This window comes from Hyla sarda, chromosome 9, assembly GCF_029499605.1.
Source record: "Hyla sarda isolate aHylSar1 chromosome 9, aHylSar1.hap1, whole genome shotgun sequence".
Lineage (NCBI taxonomy): Eukaryota > Metazoa > Chordata > Amphibia > Anura > Hylidae > Hyla > Hyla sarda.
The window spans coordinates 104609535-104626783 of record NC_079197.1 but is presented as its reverse complement, the minus strand read 5'-3'; the positions used below and the strand labels follow the sequence as shown (position 1 = coordinate 104626783).

General features: G+C 44.0%; 1 protein-coding gene across 4 annotated transcripts in view; it reads right to left on the bottom strand.

Annotated features, from left to right (window-relative positions):
* KIAA1210 (KIAA1210 ortholog) overlaps positions 1–17249 on the bottom strand; it is a 182228-nt gene that overhangs the window by 161196 nt on the left and 3783 nt on the right. For all 4 annotated transcript variants that reach the window (XM_056537764.1, XM_056537763.1, XM_056537765.1 and 1 more), the window contains exon 2: positions 10743–10878. The gene's annotated coding sequence lies outside the window, so the exon portion shown is untranslated. The remainder of the gene's footprint in view (positions 1–10742; positions 10879–17249) is intronic.

Below are 17249 nucleotides of genomic sequence, written 5' to 3'. Positions count from 1 at the left end.
AAATACCTGCTCCGCATTTTCACACGAGACCTTGTTACACATGACACCAGGGAGAGAAAATGGCTCATTGGGCCAAATTTGGACTTTTACATTTAGGAGTGTACTCACTTTTGTTGGCAAGGTTTAGACAATAAAGGGGTACTCCGCTGAAAAACATGTTGTTAACCCTTATCCAAAAGGATAGGGGATAAGATGTTAGATCGCGAGGTCCTGCCGCTTAGGACTTCCGCGCTCTCCGTGTCCGTAGCGATGGTGTCCGGAACACAGAAGTTTGCAGCTTCTGCGTTTGTGACGTCTAGTAGACGTGAATGGAGGGGCGTGGCAGCTGGCATCGCCAGTTATCAGGCATGGAGCAGAGTTTGCTCTGTACACCAAATGACAGGGGTGCTGCAGCGGAGATCGTGGGGGTCCCCAGCGGTGGGATCCCCGCATTCTAACATCTTTTCCCCTATCCTTTGGAGACCACTCTAATTACATCCCAGGGTCTGTAAATAATAAAACAATATAGTCTGCCATAGTGTGGATACACTAAGGGAATAGTAACCTATGCATAATCTCATTGCTTTTCTGATCCCAACCACTCCTACAGCTCCAACCCATTCAAAAGGTCTTTCCAAATTAAGTCTTTAAACTACCAGAAAATGCTGGCAATTGCAGATTAATATGGACTTTGACTCCATTGTATAGTAGGATGCTGGTTCGGTTTTCTATAGTATTATTGAATATGCCATTTTATCAACCCCACAACAATTTTTTTCCTTCGGTTACAATAGTTCTGTGGTCTCCCACTGAAGCAAAGTAGCAAGACACGGATATAAGCTTCTTGTGGCAAGTTTGGCTCTGTGACCTGGCTAATGTTCTGAGCAGATATCCTTAAATTGTATGCTAATCTGGTCTAATTTGAAGGATTTAATTCAACACGATATACAACCCATAGTTAAGAAAGGATTTTGGAGTTGTAGGGCATGATTGTTGTAATTATGTAGATTATTTTACTATGCCCTAGTTTTTTTTATAATTTCTTAGTGACCAGCCACTTAGCATATGGGTACGTGTACGTAATATTGAATTGAAACATGAACATATTTCAGATTTATTATTATCAGTACACCGGCAGTTAGCATCCGCCAGCATACTGTTCTGGCACTCGCTGGCAAATCTGCAATCTCTGCTCCAAGTCTTGGCTTTCTCCTCTGGACTCACTCCTGCTGCTTCTATTATTGCTGCAGTTCCTGCTCTGCCCTCTAGGGACTGCAATTGAGCCCTGGCTGTAATTTAAAGAGTCAGTGCATGCTTTTCTTAAGTTTCCCTTATCAATTCCTGTCAGGAATCATATATATACAGGTTGTTCCACCCATGTTATGATTGACAGTGTAGTTTCTACAAGCATAGACCTCTAATCTGCGCTCTGTTCCTGTTGTGGTGGCCCAGTACGGGAGGTGTTACCCTATGCCCCTGCTGTCCTGTCAGGCAGCCTCCTTCAGTGTCCCCAAGGCCCCCTGCACTTGTTTCTCCATTGTAAATATGTTTTATCATGTAAAGTGTTATAAAATATAATGTTGCATTAAGAGTTATACCATGTGATGTGTCATGTGATTGTTACCCAGGAGTTACCAGTGACCAGTTGATCCCAAGAGCCACCTATGGGCTCCCTGCTAGTCTCCCCCATATAAGCCCTGGGTGGAGCTTCTCTCTCTTTGAGCTCTGCTCTTCCTGCTGAGGTCCAGTGCAGTCGTGCCTAGTGTGTGTGTGTCCAGAGTGTTGGAGACCTCAAAGTCTAGTCCTGCAGACACCATCAAGTCAAGTAAGCTTAAAGTCACAGTCAAGCCCGTCCCTGTCATCTCTGAAGTCAGCTTGGTCTGCATTCAATTGTCCAGTCCTACTACAAGTCCCAGCAAGCCCTTAAGGTCTCTGCATCGCTGGTCACCTCCTTGGGCCCTGGCTGAACTGTATAGACTTTACCAACTGTCTACCCTTAGTAAAGCTACCGTTGTCCGTAACTTGGCATTGCAGTCTTTATTGCCCCATGCCTAGCCCAGGATCCAGCGGTATACCTTTGGGTGGTTTTAGGCTAAACCATGCCCTGGCATCACGAATACAAGGGGTTAATGCCATCTGCCCCATGGGAAACAACATCTGCCCTGCACCACACACCCCTCTACAACAACTTTGTTCCTGTACCTAACCTGTGTCTGATATCTCGACTCTGCCTCTGCCTGATCCCTTTGTACCTTGCTGCTTCTCCAATGTATGACTTGGCTGTTAACCATGATTGTGTTCTTGTCAAGCCTGCACCACCTGGCTGCATCTGAGCTTCTCTACTACTGTTCTACAGACTCAGCTCTTCAAAAACACCAACTCAGAAACACCCCATATGGGGGTGAAGTGTGCTCTGCTAGCACACTACAGGTCTCAGAAGAGGAGTAGTCACATTTGGCTTTTTGGAAGCAAATTTTGCTCTGGGGCATGCCGCATTTAGGAAGCCCCTATGGTGCCAGGACAGCAAAAAAAAAAAAAAAACACATAGCATTATATTTTGGAAACTAGACCCCTCGGGGAACATAACAAGGGGTAAACTGAACCTTAATACCCCACAGGGATTTCACGACTTTTGCATATGTAAAAAAAAAAAAAAAAAAAAATGTTTTCACCAAAATGTGGGTTTCCAACAAATTTCACATTTTTGCAAGGGTTAATAGTAGAAAAGACCCCCCCAAAATTTGTAACCCCATCTCTTCTGAGTATGGAGGTACCCCATAAGTGGACGTCAAGTGCACTGCAGGAGCGTCACAATGCTCAGAAGAGGAGTCACATTTGCAAACTTGGGGGGGGGACATGTCGCATTTAGGAAGCCCCTATGGTGCCAGGACAGCAAAATACCCCCCACATGCCATACCATTTTGGAAACTAGACCCCTTAAGGAATGTAACAAGGGGTAAAGTAAGCCTTAATACCCCACAGGGGTTTCACCACTTTTGCATATGTAAAAAAAATAAAATAAATTTTTTTTCACTTAAGTGTGTGTTTTCCCCCCAAAATTTTACATTTTTACAAGGGTTAATAGCAGAAAAGACACCCCACAATTTGTAAATGCATCTCTTTGGAGTAAGGACATACCTTATTTTTTGATGATTTAGGCTTGGCGGGTGCACAGCAGGTCTTGCTTGAGTGGGAGCGCAGTCAGGGACCTTGAGCTTGATATAGAGCCAGGATATGGGACCTCCCCCTCAAGGAGCGCTAATGGGGGGAGCACTGAGCCCTAAAATAGGGGAACACTATGGGGGACAACGGGCCGTAACTGGGGTAGACAGGTGAGGTACAGAGGCCCGTAATATGGGGTACAGTGGGCCAGAAAATTATAAAACATAATAAAACAGGATATGTTCCCAGAATGATGACCCAGAGCATAGCCAAAACTAAAAAAAATATGCCAGCCCCAAACCCTATGCTCCGAGTCATCATTCTGGGAATGTGATGTGTGTGGCCGTCCCTAACCTGTTGCCTCAAATGCGCACCCGCTCAGGTGGAGAGAGAGAGCGCTGCGCATTTGAGGCAACATAAAAAGTCCCCGATGATAGTGACTCAGTGACCTATGACCCATTTTTGAAAAGACACCCCCAGAGGTCTTATCAGATTTTTTTTTTAAGGTTTTTTTGGGCAATTTAGTGATTTGATGGGGGTTAAATTTTGGAATGTACTCTGGACTTGGTACATTGGTCAAATTATGGAAAAGTTAAATAAAAAAGGAAAAATTTAGGGCCCCATGGAAGTGTGATACTCCCTGAAGCAGCCTATGCAGAGGCCCGGATTATCTGGGCAAGTGTCGCATTGATATGTGGTGTCCTTGCGCATCCCCTTCCTGAAACACACACTGCATTTTTTCTGGGTTCGTCCCTTCTTTCCAGTGGGGTGGGGGGGGGGGGGGGGGGGCGGGAGTCCGGCCTGATCTTTCCCGGTCGCCAAAGATCAGGAACCTTAGGACTTCTTGGTACTGGAGGAATGTCCCTGTGTTGCCAGCGTACTGGGATAGTACAAAAGCGTTGTACATGGCAACCTGTACCAAGTAGACCGCAACTTTCTTGTACCATGCCCGTGTTTTCTGCATGGCGTTGTATGGCTTGAGGACTTGATCTGAGAGATCAACTCCCCCCATATAATCGATTGTAGTTCAGAATACAATCGGGTTTGAGGACCGGTCCCACGGTACCTCGCACAGGGACAGGAGTGCTGCCATTCCCATAAATAGTGGTAAGTATAAGGACATCCCTCTTATCCTTACACTTCACCAACAACAGGTTATCATGGGTCAGGGCACAGGACTCACCCTTGGGAATAGGCGTCTTGACCAAATTTAGAGGGAGGCCTCTCTGGTTTTTCCGCACGGTCCCACAAGCGGACGTGGATCTGGCGGAAAGGGATTTGAACAGAGGGATGCTGGTATAAAAGGTCCAAAACGATTTTCTCGCTAACATCCAGAGTGAGGGAACAATCTGGGGGTTCAATACGGGAATCTCGTCCCTCATATACTCTAAACCTGCAAGTGTACCCGGAGGTACTCTCGCAGAGTTTATAGAGCTTCACGCCATACTGCGCCCGCTTCGAGGGAATATGCTGGCGGAAGAGGAGTCTCCCCTTAAAACTGATGAGAGACTCATCTACCGAGAGGTCCCTGAGCGGTACGTAGGCCTCCAAAAATTTGGCCCCAAAGTGATCGATGACCGGCCTCACTTTGTAAAGCCGGTCATGGGAGGGATCACCTCGGGGCGGACATGCCGCATTATCTGCATAATGCAGGCATTTCCGAATAGCCTCGAACTGCCTCCGTGTCATCGCCATACTGTAAAGCGGGGTCTGGTAGAGGACGTCCTCGCTCCAGTAATGACGAGCACTTGGTTATTTGTCCAGGCCCATATGCAGCGAGAGGTCCCAAAATGTCCTCATTTCCGCTGCATCAATGGCGCGCCATTCATTGGACCTGGCCCAAAAGGAATCTGGGTGGTGGGCAATGAACTGCTGGGCATACAAGTTCGTTTGCTCCACCATAAGATTGACCAGGCTGTCACTGAAAAAAAAAACTTTAAAAAGTCTAGATCAATGAAGCCAGCCGTGTCAATCCGGATTCCTGAGTCGCCAACAAACTCAGGAATCTGTGGCTGATAATCCTCTGGGGGGCTCCAGACAGGGTCATCGGAAGGGGGCTCCGGTGCACTTGTCTGGGGGGGCCGGACTCCTATTACGAGCGGCATTGCAACTCGTACTAGTGTCGGCCACTGGGTCACTCTCATGGGGGGTGCGTGGCCTTGCCTGCGATGAAGAACAAAAAATGTAGGATCTTCATCATCCTCACTGGCAGATTCGGAGTCGGAGGCTAAAAAAAAAAAGAGTAAGCCTCCACTGCCGAAAATACCCGGCAGGCCATCGCCTTTTTCTACGGTGGCGCAGGGGGGGGGCGGGGAAGTGTGTATGTGGTGCTTGGTGTACTACTTTATATAACGGTGTGTTATAATTGGGGGGGGGGGGGGGGGAACGCTGCGGCAAAAAAATTAAAATGGTGGCGCACGCAGCTCCCTGAACCCCTAATAGGACCCGGGGTCAGGGATCAGACCCTAATAGGACCCTTGGGGACCTATTAGGGGGTCAGGGGGGGGGGGGTACTTTTTTTTTCTTCTTTTTACTTTTTTTCACTTTTTTCACTTCATTACTCCTACCTGTCCCTATACACTGCTCTCCCTATTGTAACGGCTCCTGAGGGGGCTCCGGCTCCTAGGAGAGATCCACGGCTTCTCCTCACTGCGGCACCCGCTGACTGAACGCAGAGAGCGGGTACAGCAGCGGGAAGGAGCCGTTAACCCCTCCTCTGCCGCTCTGCTATTGGCTGGACTATCGCCGGCCAATAGCAGCGTTGCTGGGGCGATGACAGTATTGTCACCGCTCCCCAGCAACGGTAGGCGATTGGCGGTGTATTGTACACCGCCGATCACCATTTATTTCCAGATCATCGGGTCATCACTGACCCGAATGACCGGAATCACTGCAGATCGCCCGCGCGATTTCGCGGACGATCTGCGGCGATTGTCGACATGTGGGGGTCCCAGGTCCCCCCTCGGCGTTTGCCTGGGACGCCTGCTGAATGATTTCAGCAGGCGTCTGGTTTCTCAACCCGCCCGGCGGGATGCGAAATTCGCTGGGACGTACGAGTACGTCCCTGGTCCTTAAGACCCAGGGCGCAGGGACGTACTCATACGTCCGTGGTCCTTAAGGGATTAAGTCATTGCAACTGAATTTTTTTTACTTGCACATCCAGGCTCCAATAAAAAAAAAACAGGAGATGTCAACCAAAAATTGGCTAACCAAAAGTAAAATAAATGTCTCCCATGTAGATGAAGAGTTCAATGTAACAGAGTGATAAACTGTATAGCTGCAGACTTGCATCTACCTGTTGTAAATCAAGATGGTATCCAACACATGATACATTATGTCCCAGATAATGTCCTCAGCTAACGAGCTGAGGTAAAGTGAAAGCTGAGCTGTGATTGGTTGTTATGGGAAACCTCTCCACTTTTTCTCTTACAGAGTTTAATAAATCTGGGACAAATGTCTTAGTACTCTGAACAAAAAAGTAGCCAGAAATTAAACAGAATCAATGTTTTCAATATTGCAGGGAGGCACGGTAAACCTCCGATACCCTATACCACTACTTGGACAGTATATAAGAAGCTGAAAACATGGGCCAGTAAAAAATAGCATTTATGCTGAAACAAACAATCCTATTATTAATAAAAATTAAAAGAAGCGTAATGGAGTCCAACAGCAAAAGTCCCAATGGTTCAAGTCCCTGCCAACTGCAATATTTTGCCATTTGTCATTTATACACATGGAAAACAAAACTCCACCTATATTGAGATTTTATTGGTGGGTGGACCAATCCTTTAATCCTCACATGCAATCGCCATGCAGGTTCCGTCATAAAGACACGCCACGTGTGTTGGTAACCGTATCCCCATAAATAGTGGCACTGACCTAAGGCAGTTCAAAAAACCAGATAATAAAAGTTAGGGAGTGCACAGCCTGCACCTTCAGATCACCGTTCCTATAAACTATTTACAGATATTCATTTAGCCACCCCTATTGACACAGTAATAAGATCTCAAGGAGTTTCTTTATTCTTGGAGACCTTTAACCTAGACTAGACTGCAAAACAGGAAATGGATGTTATGGTCATGTGGTGGGACTTCTGAGGCGGAGAGCGAGATGTATGCTCTTTTAACCAGTGTAAACTGTGCAGAAAGGCTCATACTGAAAACTGCAATAAATTTTACTACAAGAATGAACTCCGTTCACATCACTTATAGAATTGTCCTTCCAGAGTCTTACCTTGGGACCACACAGACTGTAAGAATGAATTTATATATAAGCATAGTGTGGTAATATTTATTCCCCTCAAGATATACGGTAGATTGCACCTAGGAAGACCAACATAAGGGGACATTTATAAAACCTTGCTTTAGTCCTCTTTTTTTTTTTTTTTTTTTTTTCGACTGCCGTTTTGTTTACGTGTGACAAATTTATTATGATGTTGCACTGCCTTAATAAATTTGTCGTGCGTAAGCAAAATCTTGAAATCTGCCAGTGGTATGCAAAAGCAGGTGCGGTATTTTAGTAAGGCTAGATTTCCACTGAGATTTTTTCCCACCAGCAAAAACGCCAGGAAAAACTGCCAGAAAAGCTGCCACAAATTTTCCTTGCATTTTGGCAGTTTTTCTGGCAGTTTTTTCTGGTGTTTTTGATGGTGTGTGGAAATTAGAGATGAGCGAACTTACAGTAAATTCGATTCGTCACGAACTTCTTGGCTCGGCAGTTGATTCGACTCGAGTAAATTCCTCTTGAATTACTCCGTGTGAACGCACCCTGATTAAGCTCTGTTAACATTGTCCGTTTTGGATAATGGGAACAGACCCTTCTGCCAATGTCTTCCCAGACATGGAGACTCCAGCTGTTGCTAAACTACAACTCCCAGCATGCCCAGACAGCCAAAGGCTGTCTGGGCATGCTGGGAGTTGTAGTTTTGCACCAATTGGATGCTCCCCGTTTAGGTAGACATTGCATTATGTCCGCAGGGGAGAGAGCTAAAAATGTCCTAACCCATTTTTTTTGTGTTTTTTTTTCTTCTCGTTTCAGATCCTTGTATGTAGAGGATTACTGCGGATTCGATGGATGAACTGTTTTTTATTTTAAATAACATGTTAACGAGGGCTGTGGGGGAGTGTTTTTGTAAATAAACTAATTTTTCCTATGTGTTGTGTTGTTTTTTTTATTGAATTTTCAGGTTTAGTAATGGAGGCTGTCTAATAGACGGAATCCATTAATATGCCAGAGCTTAGTGTTAGCCCCAAAAACAGCTAGCGCTAACCCCCAATTATTACCCCGGTACCCACCGCCACAGGCGTGCCGGGAGGAGCCGGGGGCCAACAGGCGCGGAGCATCAAAAATGGCACTCCTGGGCCTAGGCGGTAACAGGCTGGGGAGGATCAGTAACAATGGTCCTCGCCCACCATGGTAACGTCAGGCTGTTGCTGCTTGGTTGGTATCTGGCTGAGAATGAAAATACGGGGAACCCTATGCGTTTTTTTTTTGTTTTTTTTTTATTTATGAAGAAAAAAAAAAAGGATAGGGTTCCCTGTATATTCAGTATCAGCCAGATACCAACAAAGCAGCAACAGCCTGACATTACCAGGGTGGGCGAGGACCATTGTTACTGGCCCTCCCCCCAGCCTGTTACTGCCTAGGCACGGGGAGTAAGCTAGTTGTACAGACTGTTCGATCCACCTAGCCACAGTACTCGGGGCAGCTGCTTTACCTTTTTGTTTGCCCCCTGGAACTGAAGAAGCAGTTGAGGCGAGAGCAGTCAGTCCCTGGACACTTCTAATTAATGAAGCAAACACCTCCTAACATCCAGACAGTGGAGCTCTCTTTCCCTATCATTTTAAGGATTGTCACAAAATGAGGGTAAGGTAACATCCTGACTGCTGCTTTAAGAAATCTTTTTATCCAGGGATGATCGGCTAATTTATGATGAAAGAGGGCACTAAGGGCAGATCCTTGAACCTTTAAAGTGCTAGGTCTGAGATGTTTATCTAGACCTGCCTGCTGAAAATCTAGGAATTTTGAGATATCAGGGGACCTAAGAACATCAATAGGGTCAAATCTACCATAGGCTTTCCATGTTAAGTGAATTTGAGATGTTACTTTTTTTTTCTACTTGCTAGTAGAGTAGTGATCACACGATCTGAAAGATCCCTTTGCTCTAGGATCCCCCTTTTAACAGATGTGCTGTCAGATGAAGACTGGAGGTTTCGGCATGCAAAACTGGTCCCTGATGTAGAAGGTTTGGGGTTTCCGGGAGGATCCAAGGGGTTGTAACTGACATCTTTCTCAACCATGAGAGCCAAATCCTGCGGGGTCAGAATGGGGCAATGACTATTACTCTCGCGCTGTCTTCTCTGATCTTTCTCAAGACCTTCGGGAGCAACCTGACTAGAGGGAAAGCATAAAGGAGTCTCCTGCGCCAACACTGGGACAAGGGATCTATCCCCAAGGGATGGTCTGTTGGGGACAGGAAATAGAACTTTTCCAGTTTTCTGTTCGCCCTGGATGTGAACAAGTCTATCCGAGGAGTACCCCAATGCTGACAAATCTGGGAAAACACCGACTGATCCAACTCCCATTCTCCCTGGTTTAGGCGATGTCTGCTGATATAGTCCACAATGCAGTTTTGGGATCCCTTTAGCTTGAGAGCAAATAGGGAACTTAGATGAATTTCTACCAATCTGAAGATATGGTGACAGGTTCACATGAGAGAAGGGGACCTGGTACCCCCTTGATGATTCAGGTAAGTTACTACCGTGGAGTTGTCTGACAATATCTTCAGATCCTTTCCTGCAACCAGGGGCAGGGATTGAGAAATGGCGAACAGGACTGCCTTCAACTCCCTTAGATTTTGAGACTCTCTGGACACCTCTCAACTCCACTGACCCTGTAGGACTAGGGACTCCCCGTAAGCCCCCCCACCCCCCCACCCCCAGGGGCTTGCATCCATGGTCAGGATAAAATTTGTTTTCCTTAATACAGGGGATACCCTTTTCTAGGCTTTTTTGGTCTAACCACCAGAGAAGGGATCTTTTACTTGGTATGAGAGGGCTATCTGATTATCTAACGAATCGGGGGCTCTGTCCCGCAGGCTCAGAATCTGCTCCTGCAACCTCCTCGAATTATACTGTGCCCATCGAACCGTCCGGGATACAGGAGGTTAACAGGCCCAGAACTGACATAGCCAACCTTACTGAAATCTCCCTCGGTTCTAACAACTGAGAAACCCTCTTCTGAACCAATGAGAAAATAGTCTAGATACAGAACTATGATAAAGGCTTGTTCCCTCACATGGGCCATCACCTCCGCCATGAGCTTGGTGAAGACCCGGGGAGCTTGGGAATGACCAAAGGGAAGAGCCTGAAATTGCAAGTGCATTAACGAATTCCCTAGAAAAACTGCCACTCATTTCTGGTGACCCTGGAAAATCGGGACATAATAGTATACGTCTCTAAGATCCAGGGTGACCATGAAACAGTTCCAACTCAGGTTAAGGATGGGTGACTGAATAGTCTCCATATGGAATTTTTCATATTTCAGGAAACAATTCAACAGCTTCAGATTATAGTGCGGAAGGAGCCATTTGGTTTTCTTACCAAGAAGAGGGTCGAATAGTAACCTCTGCCCCACTCCGGAACCCAAGTCAGAACTCCTTTATCTAGAAGGGAGAATACTTCTTTCTTCAAGGCAGCTTGCTTCCATGGAAACACTCAGAGACCTGTTTGAACAAACCTGGAGGTCGAGAGATATGAAAAAAAAATTTTAAACCATATTTTATTGTACCACCAACATAAAGAAGGGATACATCCTATGTAAACAAAATAATAAGGTCCTGTGGGGCTTAAAACCACTGAATTAAATAACCTATCAACCTTAAAGACCACTCAAAAATGGACCATATATAAACATAGGTTATCTTTATTATGAAAATGATGGGAGCTAGGGAAAGGAGGGATACAGAATCAAATATGATAATAACTATGTAGCACTTATAATAAGACACGGCCAGTTATACCAAACAATAATACAGTAGTCCCACATAGATGTATATGGCAGGACTAGGTAGAAATAAAGATAGGTGCAATCGTGCAAAAAATGCAGAAGATATATATATATATATACAGAGGAATGGTCTCCTAAACCAGTGTCAAGCACAATGCGAGACAGCAAATATCTGGGAGCCAGAAAAAGTGGTCCAAGACCAGCTAGTAAACAGATATATAGAGACCCCCCTTTTGGAGAGAACATTTTTCTGGAATTGAAGGCCACGTGTGTCTACAAAGCCCCCATGGTGCCAAAACAATGTGATCCCATTTTGGAAAATACTGCCCTCTTTCCAAAATGGGGTCACATGTGTGTGTGTGTGTGTGGGGGGGGGGGGGGGGGGGGGGTCCACTGTTCTGTTCTGTAAACACACATGGCCCCTAACTTTCATTCCAAACACATTCTCTCTCCAAAAGCTCCTTCTCTTCTGAGCATTGTAGTTTGCCTGCAGAGCACTTTATGGGGTATTTCCATAATTTTGGGGGCATTTTCTCCTATTACCCCTTGTAAAAATGTAAAATTTGGGGGAGGGGGGGGGAACAGCATTTTAGTGAAAAAAAAAAATGTTTTTCAATTACACATCCGATTTTAACGAAAAGTTGTGTGTTTTTTTTTTGTTTTTTTTCCTGTTCTGGCACCATAGGGGCTTCCTAAATGTGACATTCCCCCCAAAAATCATTTCAGCAAAAGTGACAGTGGTCAAAATTGCAAAAAAGGGCTAAGTCCCTAAGGGGTGAAAGGGGTACTCCACTGGAAAACATTTTTTTTTTTTTTTTTTTTAAATCAACTGGTGCCAGAAAGTTAAACAGATTTGTAAATCCCTTCTATTAAAAAAAATCTTTACCCCTCCAGTACCTTTTAGTAGCTGTATGCTACAGAGGAAAATCTTTTCTTTTTGAATTTCTTTTTTATTTTGTCGACAGTGCTCTCTGCTGACACCTGATGCCCGTATCAGGTACTGTCCAGAGCAGGAGAAAATCCCCATTGCAAACCTATGCTACTCTGGACAGATCCTGAAACGGAAAGAGGTGTCAGCAGAGAGCACTGTGGACAACACAAAGAGAAATTCAAAAAGAAAAGAATTTCCTCTGTAGCATACAGCTGCTAAAAAGTAGTGGAAGGGTAAAGATTTTTTAATAGAAGTCATTTACAAATCCGTTTAACTTTCTGACACCAGTTCATTTATAAAAAAAATTAAAATAAAGAAAATGTTTTCCACTGGAGAACCCCTTTAACAGTGACATTTTTCTATTCTTGTTCACTTTTATCTAATAACATGGGGGAAAAAATCCAGACAAACTGGCAGAAAAAAAAGATTCTAAAATACTGGAAAAAGCAGTAGCAGTTATTGGGGCTCTTTTGGTGTTGTGTTAAAACATTGCTTAAATGCTGTGGTTTTTTCCCCCAATAAATTTTAATGTAACACCTTTGCTACATTGTTTTTAAGCCAAAACAAAATGCTCATAGAAATGTTGCAAAAATTCTTACAGAGCACTGGGTGTGAATATTGCCTTATGATGCTGTAAGCACATAGCATAGATATTAAAAAATCTTAATCCTTCCAGTACCTTCCAGCACCTTCCAGCTGCTGTTATGATCCACGGGAAGTTCTTTTCTTTTTTAATTTCCTTTCTGCCTGACCACAGTGCTCTCTGCTGACACCTCTCTCCATTTTAGGAACTGTACAAAGCAGGATAGGTTTTCTATGGGGATTTACTCCTACTCTGGACAGTTCCTAAAATGGACAAAGAGCACTGTGGTCAGACAAAGAAAATTCAAAAAGAATAGAACTTCCCGTGGACCATGACAGCAACTGAAAAGTACTGGAAGGATTAAGATTTTTTTTTTTTATAGCAGTAATTTACAAATCTGTTTAACTTTCTGGCACCAGTTGATTTAAAAAAAATAAGTTTTCCAGTGTACCCCTGTAACTCCTTAAGGAGGCCCGCCTCCGGTATTTAAAACGAGGTCACGCCGTGACCCCGCAGCTAATGATAGCCGGGACCCTGGGCTAATAGCGTGCGGCCCCAATCATTGTGCCGCGTGCTATTAACCCTTTAGATGTGGTGATCAAAGTTGATTGCGTCTAAAATGAAAGTAAAAGCTTCCCGGCAGCTCAGTCGGGCTGATCGGGACTGACTATCGCGATAAATTAGTGATGTCCCGATCAGCTAGGACGCGAGCGGAGGCCCCCATACCTTGCTCCATTGCATCCGATTGATTTCTCCAAGCCTGAGCTACAGGCTTGAGCAATTGAGCCCCTAGAACGCTGATCCATGCAAAGCTATGGCTTTGCAGGGATCAGGGTAAAAGGTCAGTGTGTGCAGTGTTATAGCCCCCTATGGGAGCTTTAACACTACAAAGAAAAAGAAAAAAGAAAAAATATTAGTAAAATGGTCATTTAACCCCTTCCCTAATAAAAGTTTGAATCACCCCCCTTTTCCCATTAAAAAAAATGGAAAAGAAAAACTGTAAAAAAAAATTAAAAACATATGTGGTATCGCCATGTGCGAACTATAAAAATGTATTGTTAATTAAATCTCACGGTCAATGGCATACGCACAAAAAAATTGCCCAACATAGTGAATTTTTGCTCACTTTTTATATTATGAAAAAATGAATAAAAAGCGATCAAAAAGTCCGATCAATACAAAAATGGTATGAGCCCTCATACCGGCCCGTACGCAGACAAATTAAGTTATAGGGGTCAGAAGATGAGAATTTTTAACGTATACATTTTTCGGCATGTAGTTATGATTTTTTTCAGAAGTACAACAAAATCCAACCTATATAAGTAGGGTATCATTTTAACCGTATGGACCTACAGGTGTCATTTTTACCGAAAAATGCACTGCGTAGAAACGGAAGCCCCCAAAAGTTACAAGATGAAATTTTTTTCTTAAATTTTGTCGCTCAATGAATTTTTTTTCCCTTTCGCTGTGGGTTTTTTGGCAAAATAACTAATATCACTGCAAAGTAGAATTGGTGGTGCAAAAAATAAGCCATAATATGGAATTTTAGGTGCAAAATTTAAAGCGTTTTGATTTTTAGAAGGTGATGAGGAAAAAATGAAAATGCAAAACGGAAAAACCCTGCGTCCTTAAGGGGTTAAAGAAAACCGTAAGAGATTTTTGCCCATAGAAACCAATGACAGCTCAGCATTCCTATTTTAATGAGCCTATCATTACAGATTTCAGATAAAAAAATAGCATTAAAAAAATAATCACATTTGGAAATTTTCTGCAGTGTGATCTTAGCCACAGGCTAATATCTCAATGAAACCTTCACACAACGCATTTTATGTTTGTAAATATTAATTCATTTCATGTGCTTTCCATTTTGTGTTAAATAGAAAAATAGAAAAAATGCTATGTCATTTTTTAAGCCCCTAGAAAAGCCTATGAAAAAAAAAAATGCAAAAAACTACCTGGAGCATATGTAACTTTCTAAAATATTTAAATATTCAAGGACTCCGAAATTTCCCATACTGTCTCTTCACTAAAATATGACAGCAGTGTGTTTGGGGAGAAAAGAACACATGTAAAACCACCACAAAATTTCGGCATTTTTTTCACCCAGAAAAAAAAATTGTAGCCGCACTAATTCATCAATAGAAGGTTTGTCAAAGTTCTGGCTTTACAGAACTACAAATATTGACCATTTAAATTTTTTTTTTTTTTAAGATCACACAAGGGGCCTATTCTCGTTCAATTTTTGAGTCCCATTAAAGGATCCAATGGATAGGGGGATAAGATGTCTGATCGCAGGGGTCTCGCCGCTGGGGACCCCTGCAATCTCTTATGCAACACCCACCTGCATGGTGCGACGATAGCGCCATGTCGGAAGACTCACGACCCGGAGTATCATGACATCACGCCCCCTCCCATAGGCTTTCATTGAGGGGGTGGGCCTAAGGTCACGATACTCCGGCCCCGTGGTTGTGACGTCAGGTAGACACGGAGCTATCGGCACTCTGTGCAGCTGAGACAGGTGGGTGCTGCATGAGAGATTGCAGGGTCCCCAGCGGATGGACCCCCGCGATCAGACATCTTATCCCCTATCCTTTGGAAAGGGGATAAGATGTCTTAGGGCTGGAGTACCCCTTTAAAATGTCCTGTTTAGATACAAAAAAAAATTATAATCTGCATTGTGTTTCAAAACAGGAATGAAAAAATTAAATGAACCTGCATCAGTTATGTGTGATGTTGCATCCAGTGTAGGGTGAATTTCATGCTACACACAATTCACTGCACAGAGGGAAATACCCTACGAGCGCATAGGGCTACCTGGCAGCTTTGTGTGCAGTAAGCTTTGGAGGCGTCACAGTCATGTCAGCGCACAAGCCCCACCTCCAAACCTAACAATACACGGCTGCTGCATGTAGCCCTGTGCATCTGCTCATAGGAGAATACACAGCGTATTTGCTTATTTCCCACTGCGCAGCATATACGTGTGATCCTACCCTTATTAGTTAGTTTGCCCAAAATCTAGTGACTATTAGAAATAAAAATTCCAAGCAATAAAGATAAATATTCCAACCAATGGAATAGATTTCAAGAGATTGTGTGTGGATATAATTATGGTAGTTGTTGGTATGACCCATAATCACAAAAAACAACTAGCAGTAAATGTAAAAGTCCCCATACAATGCAAGCACATGTGGTTTTCATTATGTTTGAGCAGAAGAACAGAACAAGTGAAAACTATGTTGCAAGAATGTGTAAACCCAGTCTTACTAGATCTGTTCAACTAAATATGTATACACAACATTGCAGATAATACATAACGAAGGAATTAGGAATCATCTCCACTTAAAGAGCAACGTCAGTAAAAAATAGTCTGCAAACTTAGAGGAAACATCCATCCACCAAACTCTTCCACTGATCAGAAGTTTTCTGACCTGGCTTTTTTCTACCATCGCACATGCTCAGATTGTAATGGAATTGGTCACAACACATTCATTCATTCTCCTTTGGGAGGATCGTGTGTCACAGAAAACAATACTTTATTTTACGAGACATGATAGGGTTTCTTGTAATGATATGTAACAAAAAGGAGCACACCCAAAGCAAAGTCCGGAAATACACTGCTCAAAAAACATAAAGGGAACACTAAGATAGCACATCCTAGATATGAATGAAATAATCGTATGAAATACTTTCGTCTTTACATAGTTGAATGTGCTGACAACAAAATCACACAAAAATTATCAATTGAAATCAAATGTATCAACCCATGGAGGTCTGGATATGGAGTCACACTGAAAATCAAAGTGGAAAATCACACTACAGGCTGATCCAACATTGATGTAATGTCCTTAAAACAAGTCAAAATGAGGCTCAGTAGTGTGTGTGGCCTCCACGTGCCCGTATGTCCTCCCTACAATGTCTGCTCTGATGACCTGGACTAAAGCATCTGCCATCTCCTGGACAGTCTGTGGTCAAACGTGGCATTGGTGGATGGAACGAGACATGATGTCCCAGATGTGCTCAATCAGATTCAGGTCTGGGGAACGGGCGGGCCAGTCCATAGCATCAATGCCTTCCTCTTAGGCTAGGTTCAGACTTCAGAATTTCCTCCTGCAATTCCGCTTTGAAATTGCAGGTGGAAAATCCGCTTGCTAAAATGCATAGTGTAGTGAATGGGTTCCCGTTCACAAATTCACACTTCGGAATTTGTGAACGGAAAATCCGCTTGGAAATTTCCGCCTGAAGAATGGCGGTGCTCTTTCTTTAGGTGGAAATCCGCACGGAACACATTGCAGTCTATTGGAGACTGCAGTGTCCGCGCGGTCCTAGCGCCGACTGATTCAGTCAGCGCTGGCCGCACTCGGAATCTCCGGCCGGAAATTTTCTGCCCGGAGATTCCATAGTCTGAACCTAGCCTTACAATAACTGCTGACACACTCCAGCCACATGAGGTCTAGCACTGTCTTGCATTAGGAGGAACCCAGGGCTAACCGCACCAGCATATGGTCTCACAAGGGGTCTGAGATTCTCATCTCGGTACCTAATGGCAGTCAAGCTACCTCTGGCAAGTACACGGAGAGCTGTGCAGCC